This window comes from Prionailurus bengalensis, chromosome B1 (genome assembly GCF_016509475.1).
Source record: "Prionailurus bengalensis isolate Pbe53 chromosome B1, Fcat_Pben_1.1_paternal_pri, whole genome shotgun sequence".
Classification (NCBI taxonomy): Eukaryota; Metazoa; Chordata; class Mammalia; order Carnivora; family Felidae; genus Prionailurus; species Prionailurus bengalensis.
The window spans coordinates 157882715-157904308 of NC_057344.1; positions in this window are offsets into that span (position 1 = coordinate 157882715).

A 21594-nucleotide genomic window follows, 5' to 3' on the forward strand; every position below is an offset into this window, starting at 1 on the left:
CCTGAGCCGAAGTTGGACGCTTAACCAACTGAGCCACCCAGGGGCCCCAACCATTAAACTATTTTAGCCTAAGTGTGATAGAGAACCTTTCAAGAGTTTTAGGCAATAGAATAATATTTATTCAACAAATGTTTATTGAGCATTTACTACATACCTTTACAATATATTAGCCTTCATTATAAAATCAGGAGTATAGTAATGACCAAGGCCAGGTAAAAAATTACAAGACCTAATTGATAGTTTAAAAAGACTCTCCTGTCCGAGTTATGGAAAGTGGATTTTAGGATATCAAGAATGGAAAAAAGAGACAGTTTTAAGTCTTTAAAAAATATGCTAAGGGTGACAATTGTTGTCTTGAGATAAATGAGGTTAATAAATTTGTAATATACTTTAGATAGATTTAATAGCACTTTGCTTGGAACTTCAGGGAAACACAACAGTGCCTTAGAAGATGGCTTGAAGAGTGAGCAGAAGAATAATTTGCCAGAATCCGCCCCCCCCTTTTTTTTTCCTGCAGATGAAAGGGAAGCTGCTTTTTAATCCCTTTTATGCACTTGGTGTTTTTCTTTTCAATTTTATTTTTAAAAAGTATTTTGTAGCACTTAAAAATGCATAGGACCGCTAAATTAATATATATAATGTAGTTACCACTGTGTTTGCATCAAAACAACTTAAATTATGTGTTCAGAATAACTAGTAGCTATCTTTATTATATTCTTTTCTTTTTACCTTTGACCCCCTTCACCCATATCTCCCACCCTCACCTCTGCCTTTGGCAACTGTATTCTCTGTATCAACAAGCTTGGTTTATGTTTCTGTTGTTTTGTTTTATATTTGTTTTTTATTCATTTTTATTTTTTTAATGTTTATTTATTTATTTATTTATTTATTTAGAGAGAGATAATCCGAGCAGGCTCCATGCCCAACACAGAGCCTGAGGCAGGGCTTGGTCCCACCAGGACCATGAGAACATGACCTGAGCCTAAACTGAGAGTAGGTTGCATAACTTACTGAGCCACCCAGAAGCCCCTACCTATCTTTTTTTTTTTTTCAGATTCAATACGTAAGAGAGATTATACAGCATCTGTCTTTGTCTGACTTATTTCACTTAGCATAATGCCCTCAAGGTCCATGCATGTTGTCACAAATGGCAAGATGCATTCTTTTTTATGGTGGCTGAATTATACTCCGTTGTGTGTCTGTGTTTGTATAATATATATATATGTATATCTATATATGTATGTATATATATGTGTATATATATATATATACAACACAAATATATGTATACATATTAAACAAATATATATATTACACAAATATATATATATTATACAAATATATATATATGAATGTGTGTGTACATTTATATATATATATGTATATTTGTGTGTGTGTATACTTTTATTTTATAATTCTTTTTCTACTCATCCATCAATGAGCATTTAGGTTGTTTCCATATCTTTGCTATTTGAAACAATACTGAAATTAATAAATGAATATAGGGTTGCATATACCTTTCTTTTTTTTTAAATTTTTTTTTCAACATTTTATTTTATTTTTGGGACAGAGAGAGACAGAGCATGAACGGGGGAGGGGCATAGAGAGAGGGAGACACAGAATCGGAAACAGGCTCCAGGCTCTGAGCCATCAGCCCAGAGCCCGACGCGGGGCTCGAACTCACGGACCGCGAGATCGTGACCTGGCTGAAGTCGGACGCTTAACCGACTGCGCCACCCAGGCGCCCCATTACCGTAGACCTGCATATACCTTTCAAGTCAGTATTCTCAGTTTCTTCAGATACATACTGAGAAGTGGGATTACTGGATTGTATGGTAGTTTTATTTTCAATTATGAGGAACCTCCATACTGATTTCCATAATGGCTCATTCCAACCAACAGTGCACAAGAGTTCTCTTTTCTTTACATCCTCACCAACACTTGTTATTTTTTATCTTTTTGATAATAGCCATCCTAACAAGTGTGAGGTGATACCTCATTGTGGTTTTGATTTGTATTTCCCTTGTGGTTAATGCTGTTGAGCATCTTTTCATGTATCTGTTGCCTAACTGGTATGTCTTCTTTGCAAAAATGTCTATTCAGACAATTTTCCCATTTTGAAATCAGAATGTTAGTTTTTTTGCTTTGAGTTACATGAGTTCTTACATAATTTGGATGTTAGTCACTTCTCATGTGCATGATTTGCTGTGATTTGCAAGTATTTTCTCCCATCCAGTAGATTACTTTTTCATGATGATTTTCTTTGCTGTGTAGAAGCTTTTTAGTTTGATGCAGCCCCACTTGTTTATTTCTTGCCTTTGTTTTTTTTTCCTGATTTAAAAAGTCATCACCAAGACCTATGTAAAAATCCTAAACAAAACATTAGTGAAGAAATTAAACAATATATGAAAAAGATCATAAACTATGATCAGGTGGGATTCATTCCAGGGCTGCAAGGATGGTTCAACATCCACAAATCAGTCAACGTTATATGGCACATTAACAAAATGGAGGTTAAAAATCATATGATCATCTCAATTGATGCAGAAAAAGCTTTGGTAAAATTCAACACCTATTTATGGTAAAAACTCTCAACAAAGCAGGTATAGGGGAATGTATATTAACATATACATTACATTACATATACATTAACATAATGGTCATATGGTCATATATAACAAGCCCACAGCTAAAGTCATACTCAACAGTGAAAAGCTAAAAGTTTTTCTTCTAAGAGCAAGAACAAGACAAGGATTTTCACTTTCACCATCTTTGTTCAACCTAGTATTGGGAATCCTAGTCAGAGCAATTAAGCAATAAAAAGAAATAAAGTTCATCTGCCTTGTAAAGGAAGAAGTAAAACCATCACTTTTTGCAGGTGACATGATACTATATATAGAAAACCATAAAGACTCAATCAAAAAACTCCTAGCACTATGTACCCCTATGATTATAGCAGCATTTTTTTACAATAGCCAAGATATGGAATCAGCATGTATTTATCCATAGATGAATGAATAAAGAATGGAAAAATAATGGATAGAGAAAATGTAGTTATATGCTTGCGATGAATACTACTCAACCATAAAAAGAATGAAATATTGCCGTTTGCAAAAACATAGATCTACAGGGAATAATGCTAAGTGAAATGAGTCAATCATAAAAGACAAATGCCATATGATTTCACTCATATGTAGAATTTAAGAAACAAAACAAATGAACAAGATAAAAAGAGGCAAACAAAAGAACAGACTTTTTAAATATAGGGGACAACCTGGTAGTTGTCAGAGGGTAGGTGGGTGAAATTTGTGAAGGGAATTAAAAGTATACTTGCTGTTGTGATAAGCACTGAATACCTATATAGAATTGTTGTATCATTATATTGTACACCGGAAACCAATATAACACTCTGTGTTAATTATACTTGAATTTAAAAAACATATTAGAATTAATAAATGAATTCAGTAAAATTGCAGGAAAACTTGTTTCTATACACTAATAATGGCTATCAAAAGAGAAAAATAGGCAAATAATCTTATATACAATGCATCAAAAATAAATAATACAACACCTGGGAATAAATTTAACCAAAGAGGTGAAAGACATGTATACTGAATATTATAAGACATTAATGAAATAAAGAACACACAGATAAACGGAAAGATGATTCTGTGCTCATGGACTGAAGAATCAATATCGTTAAAATATCCATACTACCGCAGCAAACAGTCTACAGGTTGAAAGTGATTCCTATCAAAAATATGATGTCATTTTTCAGAAAAATAGAACAAATAATCCAAATACTTGTATGGAACCATAAAAGATCCCAGATATCCAAAGCAATCTTGAAAACCAAGAACAAAGCTGGAGGCATCATACTCCCTGATTTCAAACTGTATTACAAATTTAAGGTAATTAAAACACTATGGTATGGGAATGAAAACAGACACATTGATCAATGGGACAGAATAGAGAGCCCAGAAGTACACTTATGTATATATAGTCAATTAATTTATGACAAAGGAACCAAGAATATACAATGGGGAAAGGACAGTCTCTTCAAACAATGGTGTTGGGAAAACTGGACAGTCACATGCAAAAGAATGAAACTGACCCACTATATTACACTCTGCACGAAACTTAAGTCAAATGGGTTACAAACATAAACATTAAAACCTAAAAACCTAAAACTCCTGGCAGAAAAAGGTGGTAAGCTCCTTTACATGGGTCTTGGTAATGATTTTTATTACACTTTATATTTAAACATTCTTTTTTTTTCCTGAGCCAGGGATATGGAAGTATTTGACTCTGAATCATAACTTTATTTTTAAACATTTGGAGAGTTACCTTCATTTTTCAATAGATTAGCTATTAATTTCAAAGTTCTTTGGATTAGACTTAGATTTAAATCAATTCAGTATTTTCCTCATTTACTCTATAGTCTCTAATGAACCCACACATGTCCTGCAGCATACTCCTTCATAACCTATTCTAGATTATAACAATCATCTCTAGTTTAGGCATAAATAAATATTGTGTTTTTGGGAAATGGTATGTTTCTAGACCCAGATCCCCTTTCAGGACTCAAAGAATATTCATCCAGCTTGTGGGAATGGTTTTGCTAAAAGCCTGGAGTAGCAGTTCTCTCTGGAAATTTCCATTGACTACAGTCATTTTACCTTCTTGGGACAGCCTGCTTAAAAGGACTGGTCTCCGTAGGGGTATGTGGATTTGGCCCCCTTACCACCTGAGATAACTATGAAGGGCTCTCCTGGGTTCACAGACTCTTGTGGGGTCATGTGATGTATTGTGACTATATTGTAGCCCAACATTTTTCTTTACCCAATTTGCTTCTTTTTCATACCCTTCAGGTATTGTTTCCGAGAATATTCCTAGAAAAATCCACCTTTGATGAACCCAAATCCTGACAGCATTAACGAAGTTTATACAAAGTTTATACAATAGTTAATTTAAATAACTTTTTCTCTACAAATAAGCACTTCTGTAATATCTAAGGTGAAGACAGAAGGTCTATAAACTAAAACAGTTCCTAAATTTTTAACTGAGATAGTGTCTCTACCAAATTAGCTGTACTTTTGAGTAAGAACCATCAGTCAAAGCAGTAAGCTCAGAATATGCAGATTTTAATAAAAGGAAACCAGTAAGTTAGGGGTGGGTGCCATCATTTCTGGCCTGTACTTTCTGGTCTTCTGTCTCTCTCTTATGTTCCCTGTTGACTTGTTCATTGTAAGTCTGTGGTCTACATGTTTGTTTTCTGTTCCTCCAAAAGGATGGCAATGTTGGAAAAGTAAATTGTGTGCTTGTCTGGGACTACAAGTATTCTATTGTCATTTGATTCCAGGAAATGGATAAGGAAACTCCAGGGAGAAGGCATAGAGTATTTTTCTTTTTTAATGAAATCCAAGATTTCTTACCTTATTATTTGTGCCTCAGTTTCTTGGTTATTTTTAAACAAGTTACATAAATAAAATATATATTTTTTTTCATTATTTCAAGAAGTTTTATTAATGCTTGTTACACAATAATACATATTATTGTTTTATTTATTTATTTATTTATTTATTTATTTATTTATTGTGTTTTTTTGTAATTTTATTTTTTTTTCAATATATGAGATTTATTGTCAAATTGGTTTCCATACAACACCCAGTGCTCATCCCAAAAGGTGCCCTCCTCAATACCTATCACCTGCCTTCCCCTCCCTCCCACCCCCCGTCAACCCTCAGTTTGTTCTCAGTTTTTAAGTGTCTCTTATGCTTTGGCTCTCTCCCACTCTAACCTCTTTTTTTTTTTTTCCTTCCCCTCCCCCATGGGATTCTGTTAAGTTTCTCAGGATCCACATAAGAGTGAAAACATATGGTATCTGTATTTCTCTATATGGCTTATTTCACTTAGCATTACACTCTCCAGTTCCATCCACATTGCTACAAAGGGCCATATTTCATTCTTTCTCATTTCCATGTAGTACTCCATTGTGTATATAAACCACAATTTCTTTATCCATTCATCAATTTATGGACATTTCTGCTCTTTCCATAATTTGGCTATTGTTGAGAGTGCTGCTATAAACATTGGGGTCCAAGTGCCCCTATGCATCAGTACTCCTGTATCCCTTGGCTAAATTCCTAGCAGTGCTATTGATGGGTCATAGGGTAGGTCTATTTTTAACTTTTTGAGGAACCTCCACACTGTTTTCCAGAGTGGCTGCACCAATTTGCATTCCCACCAACAGTGCAAGAGGGTTCCCGTTTCTCCACATCCCCTCCAGCATCTATAGTCTCCTGACTTGTTCACTTTGGCCACTCTGACTGGCATGAGGTGATATCTGAGTGTGGTTTTGATTTGTATTTCTCTGATGAGGAGCGACGTTGAGCATCTTTTCATGTGTCTGTTGGCCATCCGGATGTCTTCTTTAGAGAAGTGTCTATGCATGTTTTCTGCCCATTTCTTCACTGGGTTATTTGTTTTTCGGGTGTGGAGTTTGGTGAGCTCTTTATAGATTTTGGATACTAGCCCTTTGTCCGATATGTCAATTGCAAATATCTTTTCCCATTCCGTTGGTTGCCTTTTAGTTTTGTTGGTTGTTTCCTTTGCTGTGCAGAAGCTTTTTATCTTCATAAGGTCCCAGTAGTTCACTTTTGCTTTTAATTCCCTTGCCTTTGGGGATGTGTCGAGTAAGAGATTGCTACGGCTGAGGTCAGAGAGGTCTTTTCCTGCTTTCTCCTCTAGGGTTTTGATGGTTTCCTGTCTCACATTCAGGTCCTTTATCCATTTTGAGTTTATTTTTGTGAATGGTGTGAGAAAGTGGTCTAGTTTCAACCTTCTGCATGTTGCTGTCCAGTTCTCCCAGCACCATTTGTTAAAGAGACTGTCTTTTTTCCATTGGATGTTCTTTCCTGCTTTGTCAAAGATGAGTTGGCCATACGTTTGTGGGTCTAATTCTGGGGTTTCTATTCTATTCCATTGGTCTCTGGGTCTGTTTTTGTGCCAATACCTTGCTGTCTTGATGATGACAGCTTTGTAGTAGAGGCTAAAGTTTGGGATTGTGATGCCCACTGCTTTGGTCTTCTTCAAAATTACTTTGGCTATTTGGGGCCTTTTGTGGTTCCATATGAATTTTAGGATTGCTTGTTCTAGCTTCGAGAAGAATGCTGGTGCAATTTTGATTGGGATTGCATTGAATATGTAGATAGCTTTGGGTAGTATTGACATTTTGACAATATTTATTCTTCCAATCCATGAGCACGGAATGTCTTTCCATTTCTTTATACCTTCTTCAATTACCTTCATAAGCTTTCTATAGTTTTCAGCATATAGATCTTTTACATCTTTGGTTAGATTTATTCCTAGGTATTTTATGCTTCTTGGTGCAATTGTGAATGGGATCAATTCTTTATTTGTCTTTCTGTTGCTTCATTGTTAGTGTATAAGAATGCAACCGATTTCTGTACATTGATTTTATATCCTGCAACTTTGCTAAATTCATGTATCAGTTCTAGCAGACTTTTGGTGGAGTCTATCGGTTTTTCCATGTATAATATCATGTCATCTGCAAAAAGTGACTTCATCTTTGCCAATTTTGATGCCTTTGAATTTCTTTTGGTGTCTGATTGCTGATGCTAGAACTTCCAACACTATGTTAATCAACATCGGTGAGAGTGGGCATCCCTGTCGTGTTCCTGATCTCAGGGAAAAAGCTCTCAGTTTTTCCCCATTGAGGATGATATTAGCTGTGGGCTTTTCATAAATGGCTTTTAGACGTTTAAGTAAGTTCCTTCTATCCTGACTTTCTCGAGGGTTTTTGTTAAGAAAGGTTGCTGAGGGGCGCCTGGGTGGCTCAGTTGGTTGCGCGTCCGACTTCAGCTCAGGTCACGATCTCACGGTCCGTGAGTTCGAGTCCCGTGTCGGGCTCTGGGTTGATGGCTCGGAGCCTGGAGCCTGCTTCCGATTCTGTGTCTCCCTCTCTCTCTGCCCCTCCCCCGTTCATGCTCTGTTTCTGTCTCAAAAATAAATAAACGTTAAAAAAAATTAAAAAAAAAAAAGAAAGGTTGCTGAATTTTGTCAAACGCCTTTTCTGCATCGATTGACAGGATCATATGGTTCTTATCTTTTCTTTTATTAATGTGATGTATCACATTGATTGATTTGCGAATGTTGAACCAGCCCTGCATCCCAGGAATGAATCCCACTTGATCATGGTGAATAATTCTTTTTATATGCTGTTGAATTCGATTTGCTAGTATCTTATTGAGAATTTTTGCATCCATATTCATCAGGGATATTAGCCTGTAGTTCTCTTTTTTTACTGGGTCTCTGTCTGGTTTAGGAATCAAAGTAATACTGGCTTCATAGAATGAGTCTGGAAGTTTTCCTTCCCTTTCTATTTCTTGGAATAGCTTGAGAAGGATAGGTATTATCTCTGCTTTAAACGTCTGGTAGAACTCCCCTGGGAAGCCATCTGGTCCTGGACTCTTATTTGTTGGGAGATTTTTGATAACCAATTCAATTTATTCACTGGTTATGGGTCTGTTCAAGCTTTCTATTGCCTCCTGATTGAGTTTTGGAAGAATGTGGGTGTATAGGAATTTGTCCATTTCTTCCAGGTTGTCCAGTTTCTTGGCATATAAGTTTTCGTAGTATTCCCTGATAATTGCTTGTATCTCTGAGGGATTGGTTGTAATAATTCCATTTTCATTCATGATTTTATCTATCTGGGTCATCTCCCTTTTCTTTTTGAGAAGCTTGGCTAGAGTTTTGTCAATTTTGTTTATTTTTTCAAAAAACCAACTCTTGGTTTCATTGATCTGCACTACAATTTTTTTTAGATTCTATATTGTTTATTTCTGCTCTGATCTTTATTATTTCTCTTCTTCTGCTGGGTTTAGGCTGCCTTTGCTGTTCTGCTTCTTGTTCCTTTAGGTGTGCTGTTAGATTTTGTATTTGGGATTTTTCTTGTTTCTTGAGATAGGCCTGGATTGCAATGTATTTTCCTCTCAGGACTGCCTTTGCTGCATCCCATAGCATTTGGATTGTTGTATTTTCATTTCCGTTTGTTTCCATATATTTTTTAATTTCTTCTCTAATTGCCTGGTTGACCCACTCATTCGTTAGTAGGGTGTTCTTTAACCTCCATGCTTTTGGAGGTTTTCCAGAATTTTTCCTGTGGTTGATTTCAAGCTTCATAGCATTGTGGTCTGAAAGTATGCATGGTATAATTTCAATTCTTGTATACTTATGAAGGACTGTTTTGTGACCCAGTATGTGATCTATCTTGGAGAATGTTCCATGTGCACTCAAGAAGAAAGTATATTCTGTTGCTTTGGGATGCAGAGTTCTAAATATATCTGTCAAGTCCATCTGATCCAATGTGTCCTTCAGAGCCCTTGTTTCTTTATTGACCGTGTGTCTAGATGATCTATCCATTTCTGTAAGTGAGGTGTTAAAGTCCCCTGCAATGACCACATTCTTATCAATAAGGTTGCTTATGTTTGTGAGTAATTGTTTTATATATTTGGGGGCTCCCGTATTCGGCGCATAGACATGTATAATTGTTAGCTCTTCCTGATGGATAGACCCTGTAATTATTATATAATGTCCTTCTTCATCTCTTGTTACAGCCTTTAATTTAAAGTCTAGTTTGTCTGATATAAGTGTGGCTACTCCAGCTTTCTTTTGGCTTCCAGTCGCATGATAAATAGTTCTCCATCCCCTCACTCTCAATCTAAAGGTGTCCTCAGGTCTAAAATGAGTCTTGTAGACAGCAAATAGATGGGTCTTGTTTTTTTATCCATTCTGATACCCTATGTCTTTTGGTTGGCGCATTTAGTCCATTTACATTCAGTGTTATTATAGAAAGATACGGGTTTAGAGTTATTGTGATGTCTGTAGGTTTCATGCTTGTAGCGATGTCTCTGGTGCTTTGACTCACAGGATCCTCCTTAGGATCTCTTGTAGGGCTGCTTTAGTGGTGACGAATTCCTTCAGTTTTTGTTTGTTTGGGAAGACCTTTGTCTCTCCTTCTATTCTAAATGAGAGACTTGCTGGATAAAGGATTCTCGGCTGCATATTTTTTTCTGTTCAACACATTGAAGATCTCGTGCCATTCCTTTCTGGCCTGCCAAATTTCAAAAGAGAGATCAGTCACGAGTCTTATAGGTCTCCCTTTATATGTCAGGGCATGTTTATCCCTTGCTGCTTTCAGAATTTTCTCTTTATCCTTTTATTTTGCCAGTTTCTCTATGATATGTCATGCCGAATATCAATTCAAGGTACGTCTGAAGGGAGTTCTCTGTGCCTCTTGGATTTCAATGCCTTTTTCCTTCCCCAGTTCAGGGAAATTCTCAGCTAATATTTCTTCAAGTACACCTTCAGCAACTTTCCCTCTCTCTTCCTCCTCTGGGATACCAATTATGTTTATATTATTTCTTTTTAGTGTATCACTTAGTTCTCTAATTTTCCCCTCATACTTCTGGATTTTCTTAATCTCTCTTTTTCTCAGATTGTTCTTTTTCCATAATTTTATCTTCTAGTTCACCTATTCTCTCCTCTGCCTCCTCAATCCGAGCCGTGGTCATTTCCATTTTATTTGCATGTCGTTTAAAGCGTTTTTCAGCTCCTCCTGACTGTTCCTTAGTCCCTTGATCTCTGTAGCAATAGATTCTCTGCTGTCCTCTATACTGTTTTCAAGCCCAGCAATTAATTTTATGACTATTATTCTAAATTCACTTTCTGTTATATCATTTAAATCCTTTGATCAGTTCATTAGCTGTTGTTATTTCCTGGAGATTCTTTTGAGGGGAATTCTTCCGTTTGGTCATTTTGGATAGTCCCTGGAGTGGTGTGGACCTCCAGGGCACTTCCCCTGTGCTGTGGTGTATAACTGGAGTTGGTGGGCGGGACCACAGTCAGACCTGATGTCTGCCCCCAGCGCACCGCTGGGGCCACAGTCAGACCGGTGTGTGCCTTCTCTTCCCCTCTCCTAGGGGCGGGGTTCACTGTGGGGTGGCGTGGCCCATCTGGGCTACTTGCACACTGCCAGGCTTGTGGTGCTGGGGATCTGGTGTATTAGCTGGGGTGGGTAGGCAAGGTGCACGGGGTCAGGAGGGGCTGGCTTAGCTTGCTTCTCCTTAGGATCTCCTTCAGGAGATCTCCTTCAGGAGGGGCCTTGTTTCAGCAGGAGGGAGTCAGACCCGCTGCCGTAGGGGTGGCTCTTCAGAAGCACAACATTGGGTGTTTGAGCCGAGCAAGCAAGTTCCCTGGCAGGAACTGGTTCCCTTTGGGATTTTGGTTGGGGGATGGGTGAGGGAGATGGCGCTGGGAGTGCCTTTGTTCCCCATCAAACTGAGCTCCTTCGTCCCAAGGCTCAGCAACTCTCCTTCCCTTCATCTTCCAGCCTTCCTGCTTTCCGAGCAAGGCTGTTAACTTATAATCTTCCAGATGTTAAGTCCCGCTTGCTGTGGGAACAACTCCATCTGGTCCCTCTGCTTTTGCAAGCCAGACTCAGGGGCTCTGCTTGGCTGGGGGCCGCCCCTCGACCTGGCTCCCTCCTGCCAGTCCATGGAGCACGCACCACCTCACCACCCTTCCTACCCTCTTCCGTGGGCCTCTCGTCTGCACTTGGCTCCAGAGACTCCATTCTGCTAGTCTTCTGGAGGTTTTCTGGGTTATTTAGGCAGGTGTAGGTGGAATCTACGTGATCAGCAGGACACCCGGTGAGCCCCGCGTCCTCCTACGCCGCCATCTTCTGTGACCTCCAAGAGACTCCTCAAAATATATATTTTTTAACGTTAAATACACAACTCAAATGATATAAATACAAGGTATTCAACAGAGAATATTTTCTTACCTTTTAACACTGCCTTGCTGAATGAACATATTTTGCAGTATTTAAGATGAGGTTCTTTCACAAAAAATTCCCTTGAAAAATTAACTAGAAGACAAAATAGACTAGAAGACAAAAGTGTATCAGCATATCTGAATGTATTGAGAGGTTTTATGCTATATGGGAAAGACTATCGAAATCAGGGCTTTGGGGGAAAAATCTGTAAATTTAAGGCTTGAACATATACAGGGATACAACATGTGATTTGACTTTTGGAACGCTGATAAAAATATACTCAAGGTAGTTTTCTGCCTGCACAATCTATAAGTACAGTCTTGGTAAACAATATCCTTCTTGCCCTAAATATCTTTTCAGAAGAAAAAAAGTATTAATAAATGTTAAATAGTTAAGCTATGGAGGGGGGAGTGGTGGGATACCTATACTATGAGGTGAGCTGTCTTATATACCATGGCAGTTGAAGATTAGTAGTAACTAGATTTGTAAGAAATTTGTGAAATGTTTCCTTGGGCAAATTTCAATTAAACAAATACCTAATTTGTTGTATAATTATAATCAGTTAAATAATGCCACTCAAGTATCATGAATAATGCAGTACATTTCATTCATATGCACTGAAATGAACTAATTTTCTCTGACTTCTTTCAATAAACTGATTTTTGTCAGTTGAGAAAAGTTTCAAAAAGATTATCTAGATTTTAATTTAGAAATAAGAACAAGGCTGAGAACATTTATATTATGAGGGAAAAACTTTATTCATTATATCAGTTTTTAGATTTTGAGAACAGAAGTTCTTTCCATTTCTTCATCTCATTCACAATTTTATGTTCTAAAATTGAGTACTCTGATCATTTCTATGTGGCTGATCACCTCAATCACTTACAAGTTGAGATCTGAGCACTGGATAAGTTTATGAAATGGGCAATTTGAGTCACAGGATAATCAAAATAACTGGACTGTAAATGATTGGTCCGGTTATTAGGTCATCCTAGCAACCAGATTGGGTAACCCAATCAGCAATCAAATTTCTCTGCTCAACCACCCAAGCAATTGGGCAAAGCTAATCAAGGATCTCAATGACCAATTCCATGTGCTTCATAGACACCTGCTGTGTTTCTAATCATATATAGCAGTATTGCTTGTATTTCTCTTTCTATTCCTTGTTTGTCATGTAGTTCATTTTTCTACCCTATTTATTTTATTGTACTTTCATCATTTTGCTTAAATATATAAGGCGATGCTTTAAAAGGAGAACAATTAGTTTTCTGTTTTAATGTCTTCACATAATAGTTATTTATTTTACAACATTCTAGGGAACATTTAGCATTCAGAGTAATAAAGATGACACTTTGTATCTAGTTGAAATTTACCCACTTAAATAAGAAGCCCAACAAGGCTGATACCAGAACAAATATTCTGCTTGCTCCAGGGAGTGCACTGATGGTGATGCAGCACATTGGGGATCTCAGGCAACTTGATCTTTTTACTGCATTCCCAGAAGCAAACACACTGACAATCTGAAGTGATAAACTGTTACCATCTCCACACCAGGGATTGTCAATGTGATTTATCCTGAAAAGGTTTTGCTCACTGCAACTTTCCGCGCTGGCACGGAAAATGGAAATGCATCTTATGCTCAAACTATTTCTAGTCTGCTAAAAGTATTTTCTTTGGTCTTTGGCATTTTATTTTCATAGCATACAAAGGAAAATGGATAGCAAATAGAAAACAAAAATAAATAGGTACATGGTACATGTATATATGTTCCAGTGGCCAGCTAAAAAAAACTATAACCCGGTTGACTGGATTAATATAAGAAAATGGTTAGATTTACCAAGACACTGATGAGTAGTATTGTTTTATATTATAAGCCTCTCAGCGCTTACTTCCTAGACTAATGTGCATTTTTTGTACATGAATGTTACTCTCCCAGCAGAAAATTTTTGTCATAAGTACAGATAATTATTTTTAGCAGTTTGCATTTTTCAATTCTGTGCAGTTTTGGATCAAATTTGATGAGGAGTGATGGCTAAAAAATCACATTCAATGATAAAGAAATGTTTCAAGAAAGTTGTGAATAATTGAATACTATTTTCCTATTAAATAATTGTTATGTGACTCTTCATTAGTAAAAATTAAGTTAAAAATTAAACATCATCATGGTTGACCTAATTGGTTCTAGAATTACTATTGCAGTGGCTAACGATTCTAAAGAATACATCTGTGTCGAGATCTAGTGATTTATATATATTTTTAAATTTTTTGTCTGAAATTTCTAAAGTAAACATTTAAAGTATAACAATAATATGCAATACTAATTTAGAATGAATACAATGAACAAAAATGTTGCAAAAGGTTGATAATGAGTTTAGTTGGACAGGTTGTCATATTTATTGTCAAAACTATTTATTGAAGCTTGCCTCAGGGATGACTACTTCTGAAAAATTGTGATTCTGTCTGTAGGTGAAAAGGGATGTCACTTTTTGTGCCTGTAAAGTCAGAGAATTGGTAAGGAAATAATTATCAAAATAATTAAAATAGCTATTTAAGACATTTGACTTTGACTTCTCTTAAAAACAGACAAAATTTTATGGAATAACTTGAAAATAAAAAAAAATAACATATAATAGCTGATCATTATTGATATGTAAGAAAGCTACTAAGTTGAACATCAATTTATCATTTCCACTCCTCTTTCTCACCCCATTTCCTCTGTTAAAACAGACACATATACATAACCCACATGACTAAATGATCATACTTTAAAAATAATAAATTTGAATGTGGAGGATTGATATCAGAATGTCATAAATTATGTTTTGAAAATTTGCATTTGTTTTATATATTTTGATCTTTTCAAATTCCCATCATAGTTTAGTTTTATCATCATATGACATTATTAAGGTCTTTTAATGCTATATAATCATAATTCTTTTTTTATAACAAGGTCACAATAAAATTATTTTAATATCATCATGGCTGCCATAAAAACTTTAGACTAGTGCCATTAACACTGGTAGACTAGCTATGAAAAATTAACTATTATATTAATATAGTGTCCACCAGGAATTAAAAAGTACATGTTATTCTGTCTTAAATTATTAGATGCTCTGGAAAGAATTGTTAACTGCATAAGGGGATAATTTGGTACTTGTTTGTCACTATTTCAGGCATTGTGTTTCTGTTCTTTAAAGAAGACTTTTGGAGGGTGCCTGGGTGGTTCAGTGGGTTAAGCGGCCGACTTTGGCTCAGGTTATGATCTCGCAGTCTGTGAGTTTGAGCCCCACGTTGGGCTCAGTGCTGACAGCTCAGAGCCTGGAGCCTGTTTCAGATTCTGTGTCCCCCTCTCTCTGACCCTCCCCCGTTCATGCTGTGTCTCTCTCTGTCTCAAAAATAAATAAACGTTAAAAAAATTTTTTAAAAATAAAGAAGACTTTTGGGAATATCTCTTGTCCCTTTAATACTATGAAATACTTGCATGATTAAATGACTTTATTCTGCTATTTATTACAAGGCACAGAGAACGTATTTGAAAAGAAACTGCTGGATACATACATATTAAAAACAAATTTAAATGTATCCAAAAATTATAATAAAAACTGTAAGAATTAGTCAGAAGAGTTTGTTGAATCACTTATTTTTTTCCCAGAAAGACATCCTAGAAATGCAAAATATAATATTTGGTAGAAATTAAGTGAGAAAATAAAATACATGAAGTGTGAGGATAATTAACATAAGTACTTTCTTATTAAAATACTTTCCTTTTCTTAAAATGTTATAATATATTTTGTCTTTTCTCATATATAGGTATTAGTAAATGTTTATGAATTTTATGTAGATTGTCCTCATCATTGACTCTTGAAGCTTTTTCAGTGAGATGTCCAAATAATATCAGGAACATTTGAACATTCAACAACAGCAATAACAAAATCATCTAATATATCAGATAACTGCTTTGATCATGTCTTTCATACAAATTCAATTCAGATTCTAATCCATACCGCATAATTACAATCAAAGTTGTAGGCTTGGATACAAAAATTCTTCTCAAGAGACTATATTGCCTATCCTGTTTGGTTTTGTGTTCTGACTCTCAAAAGAACAAATTCTTTAATGAGGGATTATTTATTTTTGCCTTTTTATTTTATTTATTTATTTTAAAAATTTTTTAAATATTTATTTATTTATTAGAGACAGAGAGAGACAGAGCATGAGCAGGGAAGGGTCAGAGAGAGAGTGAGACACAGAATCTGAAACAGGCTCCAGGCTCTGAGCTGTCAGCACAGAGCCCGGACCCGGGGCTCCAACTCACAAACCATGAGATCATGACCCGAGCCGAAGTTGGTCGCTTAACCGACTGAGCCACCCAGGCGCCCCTATTTTTGCCTTTTTAGAGAAAATTTAAAATATATGTGCAAAAGAAAAAGAGTTGTAATTAAAACTCCTATAACCCTTTCCAAACTTCAAAATTTATAAATTCATGCACAATATACTTTCCCATCTACCAAGAGCCACAAAGATTATGAGAAGTAAGTTTCAGAATTTATATAATTGTATCAATAAATTGGCTACCATTTATTTATAAATTACAAAGATTCCACTTTATACACATAACCCCAATGCTGTTGTTCATAGCACAAATCAGGAATAAAATAATACCTTAATATTACCAATATTCACATTATTCAAATTGTTCTATAAGTTTTACTTTTGGTCTACATGTTAGGGTTATTTATTATGTCTCAAAGTCTTTCACATCCCTTTCCTTTTTTTCTCCTTGCAATTTTTTATTGTTTTGTTTGAAAAAAACAGGTAATTTTTCTTACAAAGTTTCCCACAATTTGGATTTGCTTCCTTATTTATGGCTTGACATAATCTTCTCTTGAGGTGTTTCCTAAATATTGACACTTAAATACAGGAAGTGATTGCTGAATTTAAGATTTTGGCAAAACCACTTCACAGGAGATGCTATATATTTCCATCAGAAGGTATAAAATATCTTATTTATTTTGTGTTCTTATCAAGGTTTGACTCATTGTTCACATTTATGAATCCATTCTGTGGTACAAAATTCTTTCTTCAATTATGGGCTGGAATGTTTTTGTAAAGAGAAACTTCCTCTCTTCAGCTACTTTGCTATCCCTAGATAAAGTTCATAAAGGAAAAATAAGATAAATGGTTCATTTTTTCTAGTAATTTGTCAGTTTTCCAAACAATGAGCTGGTTTCCTAGTTTATGACAAACGTGATCAAGGAGCAAGTTTTGTATGTGTGTTTGTCATTATGAATTTACGTATTTCACATGTTTGATGCACTATAATCCATTGCATTTACAGACTTTATAAGTGATCAATACGTCCCTTTTTAGTCAGTAGGAACTGATTATATTTGGGTCCTGTTAAAGTACTTCAGGAAAGATTGAGCACATAAGCATTGGGAAAATGATAATTTGGAACTAAATACTCATCACAAAGACATTGCTTTAATAAACTCTTGTAATTTAAATATAATATAAGAATGCCTTTGACCATTGTGAAGAAGAAGCCAGGCTATAACGAAGAGAATCTAGGGTAACCCCAGATGTTTTTATAACAACATTCAGTGCTATATAATGTACAAGGTCCTTAAGAAAAGAAAGAGACACAAAGACTATGTGCACATTGAAGCTATCATTCACGTAAGAGGCAATACATATACACTTTTGGCATATAGTACTTCAGGATGTAACTTTCCCATGTGTTCACTAAGAAATATCTAAAGTTCAAACTTCAAGCAATTAGTTTGTTATGAAGAGCGCCAAAGCAAAAAGACTAAAGGTCACCCAAAATAATTTACAGTATTAAATAAGACTTTAAACAAGATTAAAATATTACTAATCTTGTTATATTAAAAAAAAGTTAATGTGTTAACTGAATAAAAAGATAAACATATAAAAATTATTCAGAGGAAAAGGGGAAGTGAAAGTGTGAGACAGTTTGATTATTTCCCCAAATATATTGTTAGAAGTAAAGGTGATTTCCCTAAAGTACATGTCAACTATGTTGAAGAAAACTAAACTAAAAGATAGGAAAGCCAATATAACCAACTAAATTTGCATTTTTTGCAGAGGAAAGTGATAGGAAGACAGTGGAAAAGGAAATATACTAATTGTACTTATGCTCCTGTAAGAGGTTCACTGATAGTGTCTGAAAAATAGAGGATTAAAAGGCAAGCTTTTAATCTGGGGGGCGGGGGGCACCTGGGTGGCTCTGTCACTTAAGCATCTGACTTTTGATTTTGGCTTTGGTCATGATCTCACTGTTCCTGAGATCCAGCCCTGTGTTGGGCTCAGCGGGGAGCATGGAGATTTTCTCTCTCTCTCTCTCTTTCTCTCTCTCTCTCTCAAAATAAATAAATAAACTTTAAAAAGTAAGTAAATAAAAGGCAACACGGAAAATTAGGTTTATGAAGTTAACTGCTAGTAAAACAAAGAGTAGAAACCAATCTATCAGAATAAACGTGAATATACTTAAATACAAGGAAATAGTTTTTTTGTGAATTTTTTAAAGTTTTCAAAGGGGAAATTATAAGCCTATAAGACACAATAAAACAATGTCTATCAGTGAACATATGTTATCTGAACCCACCTATTAAAAGTTAACTTTCTATTTTGTATCTCAAAGCAAAATGTCAATTTTCCTCTAGTTATAAGAATCTTTGAAATTCCTTCAGAAAATATTGAAAATGTAAGGATTGGGAAAAGTAAAACAGGCAAATATAAAATAGAAAACCGAAAACCAAACCAAAACAAAAACCATCATTATCTATTATGTTAAGATTGGAAAAAATATTAAATTCATTTTTAAAAAGGCACTTTATAATAATATTTTAGGAACAATTTGCAATTGTATGAAATAATCAAGTATATCTATGCAACACACTATTAAGCTTCAAAGTCCATGAAAAAAGATAGGAAATGCAAAGAGAAATATAAAATTATTACTAATATGTTTAAAAATAACTATCATGATCCTTAATAGATAAAACAAGCTAAAATAAATAAAATCTAGTTGTTTTGTTTTAAATTTGAGAGAGAGAGAGAACAGGAGATAGGCACAGTGGGTGGGGAGAGAGAGACATAGAGAGAGAGAGGGAGAGAGAATCTTAAGCAGTCTTCATACGCAAGGCAGAGCCTGACGCAGGGTTTGATTCCCACACTCTGGGATCATTACCTGAGCTGAAATAAATAGTTGGATGGTCAACCACCTAAGCCACCCAGGTGCCCCTAAAGTGAATAAAATCTAAAGGACATAAATAACATAATTAAAGTGTTGACATCATTAAAATATACTAATATATGCATCTTGAGAAAAGAAAATACACTATTATATTTTCTCATAAACCATTAACAAAATAATAAATAACAAAAATTAAAAAGTATATAGATAGCATTCTTTGATGACAATGCAGGAACAGTGATAATTACAATTACCAGTTGTATATCACTTGTTACCTATCTTTTTATATTGATTCAGTATCCAGGGTCCAAGAGATTTTTCCTTAGCCCTTCTTTAGAGAAACACACACAAACAAAACAGAAGCAATGGATTTTTGCCCTGTTTCTTGGGGCAGAATATCCACTTTTTTTCTTACCTTTCAGATGATATGGTATTCTTGAGATTTCTATATCCTGAGCAGAAGCAAATCTCTAAGCACCTATGTTCAGCATTGGTTTGAAAAAAATAGGTGACAGAAATAGTGTTGAAAATAGAGAATGAATAGTTCCATAAGAAATTATTTTGGTTGGCACATTTTTCTTAGTATGCTATTTCTTCATTTATTATTCTTAATTATGTAGTCATCCTATGGACTCAGGATGGACCCCATTACCCAAACTTTGGTTCAAGTGTCTACACAGATGATACCACACATGCACAAGAGATTAGGAAAAGTTTATTACTCATTAGTGAGGCTTTCTGGGGAGAGTAGAGCAGACTTTCAAGCAGGTCTGAAGGTGGCTTGAAAGATAATGAAGGAAAACTAACTTAGGTATTTTGTCCCAAACATGGACTGGGGTTTGCAGGTTTGTAATGTTGACAACAGTGGAAGGGCATGTGGGCTTTCTTAAAAGTTTGTGTAGATATGGAGCAAGAGGTTTTGAATAAATAGTCTAGTCTTTTCTATATTAGCTTTTATTTTAATGTTTTTTTTAAATTTAAACCAAAGGACATTAAATAAGTGATATCATAATGAGATTCTTTATAAATACCTCCAAAAACTCCTATGAGAACTGATAACAGTCCCTTATGATATTTATCTATGCATAAGAGAACATGAATATTCCTCACAAGCATCTTAAGGACACCAGAGCTATTCAGAATACATCTGTAAAATTATATTGATATACTGTGCCTTGAGGGTTATTTGGATGATTACAGACTACTGTGGGTATGTGTGAAGTTCATGAAACAGTCTGTGTACTCAACAACTTAGATTACTATCATAAATTCCCATGGGGAATCTAAATCCTGGTGTAATTCTGCCTCATTTAGTTTTTGATTTAAGATACCCCTGACATTCTGATGTGATAGTTTTATGGTTAATTTTTTTGGGTTTTTAAATATAGGAATATTACAGAGACGTCAGTGGTAGCATGCAAGTCCATCGTCTCACTTAAACTTGCCTCCTATTTATTTTACTTATTAGGTTTTACCATTGTTTTATTGCCATATAAATGAATGTGGACTAAAAATTTGAATAAATAAATTTGCCAGTTGTCATAGAATATGACTTCTGTTTGCTTCTATATGTTGCTTATAGATAAATATTACTTATTTATAATTCCTGTTTAAATAGCATAGAAGAGTTGAATAAGTATTTAACTTATAACCTTAGAATCACTTAAGTGTGATCACATAAGTATAGCAACAATAGAAATCACTTGAAGATTAAATTAAGTTCATTTGCCAGGCAGGAAGTTATCTTAAGAAGTTCAATCAAATGGATCAAATGATAGTATTGATTTCATCTGTAAAGATGCCTATCATGATTCATTATAATATCATCCTCACATTTGGAAATAAGGTTAGTGTTTTTTCTTGACTAATATTGTATCTTGATCATAAACATTATTATAACTTTGGATCCTTCCCAACTTCAGCATTGTTATTCTTGCTTATGTAAGTATACTCAACTCTATTACTATATGGGATTATAATTTATCTAAATATCCATGGAACCAATTTATTTGAAAAAAAATTGTATTGGCGATCATGTAAAAATACATGTTTAGAAGTGTATAAATGATGATGCATAGGGGTGCCTGGGTGGCTCAGCTGATTGAGCGTCCAACTCTTGATCTCAGCTCAGGTAATGATCTCAGTTTGTGGGATCGAACCCAGCATCAGGCTCTGTGCTGAGGGTGCAGAGCCTACTTGGGTTTCAATCTCTTTCTTTGTCCCTCCCCGACTCATGTACATGCTTTCTATCTCTCTCTCTCAAAATAAATAAGTAAACTTAAAAAAAAAAAAGCAATGATGCATAATTTATAGATAGGTAGTGTTCATCTTTTTAAATACACAGGTTGACCTGTACAGTACCTAGTAAATAAAAACAACTCCTTCAATGTATTCTCAATCTACAACAAAAATATAATTTTTTCTATTTGTCTTGTGGCCCTGATAGATTACATATTCCAGAATATTTATTATCATGTGTTTAATGTAAGTTTAGGAAATTACTTTTTCAGTGTCCTTC